Source organism: Cyprinodon variegatus, unplaced genomic scaffold (assembly GCF_000732505.1).
Source record: "Cyprinodon variegatus isolate N-32 unplaced genomic scaffold, C_variegatus-1.0 Scaffold229, whole genome shotgun sequence".
NCBI lineage: Eukaryota > Metazoa > Chordata > Actinopteri > Cyprinodontiformes > Cyprinodontidae > Cyprinodon > Cyprinodon variegatus.
The window spans coordinates 136,094-140,668 of record NW_015150682.1 but is presented as its reverse complement, the minus strand read 5'-3'; positions in this window follow the sequence as shown (position 1 = coordinate 140,668).

Below are 4,575 nucleotides of genomic sequence, written 5' to 3'. Positions count from 1 at the left end.
TTTTTTTTTTTTTTTTTTTTAAATATTTAAATATTTTTTAAATGGAGCCCATTAACCACAGCCAACTGGCTTAAAACCCATGGGATTATCTGAGGGCCTGTCTCCTCCTTTTGGCTTTCTTTGCGTGATGTGGGTCAACTCACTGCACTTGTAGTAGCGTGTGTGAGAATGAATCAGTGGTAGTAAGCCTGAGGCCACACCCGTTTACCTCCTGCTCCTACAACAGACTGGGTCCACATTTTCTCAGCAGTAATGCAGAGAGGGGTTGTTAGGACAGAACTAAACACATACACACTTAAAAAAATGCCTTTTAAATTAACTGATCATCTATGATCATTTTTCTCTTGTACTCATTTATTTCGGCAACTTCACCTCTTTATGTATTCACCTGCCTTGTGAATGTGTCCAATAAATAACAACCACAACAGGATTGTCCATAGTTGTTATATCTCTATCAAAGTAAAAGGACAATTTTTAGGCAGCTTTAGGAAACTTTCTTCATTAGGAAGAAAGAATGTGAATGTACAGTAGATAAACCTTTATTAGAAAATATTGGAGTCCTGATCTGTTTGGTGAATACCGACTATATAAATGCCTTAGTTAAAAAAAAAACTCTTAGGTATGGTAAAAAGGTCACAGGTACATAAGTATTCACAGCCTTTCATGTGACACTAAAAACTAAAGTCAGATACATCCTGTTACTTATATAATCCTTAAGCTGTTTCAACAAATTGATTGGATTCAAGCTGTGTTAAATATGAATAATTCAACTTGATTTAGAGTAAAACACATTAGTCAACATGATAATTTACATTAAACAGGAGTTATCTGAAGAAATTTGGGCTGGTATATATATAAATAAAAAAAAAAGAAAATATGGCATATGGTAAATTACTGCAGGTTCTTTTATTTTGAAACAAAAGAACCCTTAAAAAGCGAGACCATACTCAGAGAATCCTTTTTTCCAAAGGCTCGTGTGTCTAATATAACATCGCCATTTAGATAATTAAATTTTGTTTCAGTCCTTATTTTGTTTTTTTCTTATCAAGATGTCCTTATATTTGCCTTTTCCCTCCTATTCAGGCAACAAATTCTGATCCTAACATCAACCTAATTTCTTTGTAAAATAAGCTCTTTAAACAACCTCATACGTTTGTGAATCAAATAATCCGAGGGTCGGGAAAAACAGCAAACAAACTCCCTCACAAATCAAAACTGAGCTGTCTTATGGTCAATCACATGTGCTGACCCGCCCCATCCAGGCCCCTGCCCCTCCTGCCAGCTCTATTATGGAATGACCCCACAGCACATAGCATGACAATACCACAGATATTTCTGCATAAAAGGTCAACAAAAAAACATGGGATCCTTTCCAAACTGGCAAAAACAGCTGAACAAGTGGCCATCATGCAGTTATCTGACGAGGCCAGTGTAAATATCAGTCATGTTTATCACTTGAGGCAACACTCATTTTCCAAATGTTTGTGCTACATCGGTTATGATGCATTGAACTATTTTATTGCTTATAATCTAATTTGCAATCAGTCTCATTATAAAACACAGAAACAGTTCAAGAGAATGCTGACTTTGGGTTTAGATCATTGTTTATTTCTTGGCTGATTCTCTCGTTTTTGTACATTGAGACTTCCTCTTTAGATTCCTCCCAGCATTTCTGTTTTTTATTAAGTAGAGATCCAGTGTTGGTCTTTGCTTTAATTTACCTTAGCAGTATCTCATATTTTCCTTTTTAGTCCCACCTGCTCTCCATCCCTTTTCTCCTGACTCGTCTTTCTATATAAGCTGTCTAGTTTTCTCCTGTATACTGGTTCCTTCTGTTCTTTGCTCTATAGGGAATCTGATGCCTCCAGGTCCTCCCTTGTTCCTGCACTCACACTTCACATTTTGCTTTGCATTTGGTTTCTCAATTTGGATTTTTTTTCAACATAATACAGCATGCAAAGATGAAATAAAAGAAACAACACACTTTTAAAGAAAGTCAAGGATTTCTGACTGAACACTTTCATGTTTGGATCAAGCAAACAAACATTGCTGTTATTAACACAAAAATAAGGAAAGCAGAAGAGAGTATGTTGCACAAAACGATATATATAAAGAATTCATCTGGTTAGTTGACTAAATTTTTTTATTCTGACTGCGAAACAAAATCGCTCTTGATGGTCTCAGCTCCTTCCCTCCATTTTTATTGGAAGGAACAGTCATAAACTTCTTATCATCCAATCAAAAGCAAACTTACACCATAGTCAGCCAATGAAAAAAAAAACATAAAAACAAAACAATTATTTTTTGTATTAACATTCCCTTTGAACAAGCTTGCACATCACAAAATACTAAATTTTGTTGAATGGAAAGAAAATATCAGCTTTTCAGCTTAGATTTTTTTTCCCCGATTAGTAATTTAAACATGAAATTAAATATGAGAGATTTGAAAAAAAAAAGTCCTCATAAAAAATCATCCAAAGTTTGAGAAATTAGTTCATTTTCAGTTGCTAATCTCCCTTGTCTCATTATTAAAAACTTTGTGGTAACACTGTTGGGGCGCACAGCAGAGACACCGGCTTCTACAGTCATGACCGCAAGACCCTAATCAAGATATTTTGTTTAAAATTTTTCTTTGCATTTTTAATCTTTGTAAACATCAAGTTAAAAAGAATCAAACGGAATGACTTCCTATGTTTAATTTTTTTCTACCAAAATAGAAAAAAAAGGCTCATATTTTAGTTGAATGCTGTAGACTTTAAAAATATTAAACAAAATCCAATTAACACTAATTTTTGTTTTTAAATCATAACATCAACTCAAATTCGGGGCTTTGAGGATAAACAGTAAATATCAGGATATCAGATGTGGTTGTTGTTGCTTTAGTTGTCTAATATATTGTTGGTTATGATGCACTGGCATAAAAGTGGAGAATACATGTTGGCTTTTCTGATGGATTGTGTGCTGGTTTTCTGAATTTTCTACTAATTGAAATGCACTGAAATATAATTGGTAAAAAGACTCACTAGTACAACTGTAATCTAATTGTTCCGTTTTAAAAGCTATGATGAAATTTAGCTTTTATTCAATCAAACACTTCAGAGTCATCACAACTGTTGGGACTCTGCAAACCATTTGATCAAAATGTAATTTTTTTTAAAACTAATCTTAAAGGTCGGTAAAGGAAACTCAAGAGGTATTTGAGTTCTTATGTTTCAAAGTTCTGATCAAATTTTTTCATAAACACAACATTTGCAAACTTAAAATTGTTTTCGTTTCCATCATCTCTAATTACCAAGCTATTGCTACATTCAATCCAGTGTTTGTGGGATTTGGACAAGACTATTTCTCATCTTTTATGTACAATTTTATGATTTGTCTACTGTAGAAGTTTTTGGTAAATTTCCTTCACGCTGTTCCAGTTTCTGTCATTATCTTGGTGCTGATAACTGGCCTTCATTCTGCTGTCCAGCTCCGCCCAGTTTCTCCTTACCGTTCATCATATCCACCTGTTCCAGCTTCTATTTAATCCGCTTGGTCCCAGTCATTATTAAAGATTATTCTTGACCCTTTGGTGTGACAGTTTTCTAGCATAACTGATTGTTTTCTGATTGCCTGGTCAATTTTGCTTTTGGACCCCTGAGCCTGCCTGTCCCTGTTCTGATCTGTTTGCCTGACCTGTCTTCGGACTCCTGCCGGATTCTTCTTGTGGACTGAACTTGGATCTGCTTTCCTTTGTCTGATTGGAACTGACCTCGTGTCAGTTCTGCAGCCTTTAAGGCCTCAGCATCTGGAACTTCCTGGCAGTGTCCGCTGAGTCTTATCATCCGACCGGCTGGGCATGGACTGAACTGTAAAACCAGGTTAGTGACTCACGCGTTCAGAATCATCCCGTCAGATTATTGTGATCACTAACCTGTGTTTCTCTCCTCTAGAGGTTCATGCTTTAGACGACCTAGCCGCTGCTACTGCAGATCCACAGATCCAGTTTTAAATGAATGCCTTTTGAATAATCCCACTGTCTGTCTTGCCTTGAATACTGGGTCCTTTGAGTTTTGAAAGTTTCATTCCCAGTTGCGGTCTGTAAGTCAGAGGGCCTTCCTGCCTAAACTCCACACCTTGGCCTGACTGTTTCAGTTCTTTTTCATCAAACTATTTAATGCATCCTGCAGATCTTCTGACATCAGTGCATCCAACTTGCTTTCATGTCATCCGTCACAACATCAAAATGAGCACAAGAACATATATCCAGATACAGCTGAGGATGTTGTTGCCTTCGGCTTTGCCCCAAATATTACAAACAATGTCATGAGATACACGTGAGTCCTTGAAAGCTAGGCCACAGTGTCTCCTTCTTTACCAAATAAGCGGCATCAGGGCAACGGATAGCTACAGATGGTGGGTGAAAACACAGTGAGCTCTGTCAGTGATGGGGTTTTCAGGAGCAGAAACGGAGTCTGAGGTAGCTCTGATTTCCATTTCAGGGTCCACTGCTGTGCATTCTAAATGTTCATCCTGTCTGTTTTGTGACAAGTCTGGACTTAAACTCTCTTGTGTGCTCAGAGTGTTGTGTGTGTG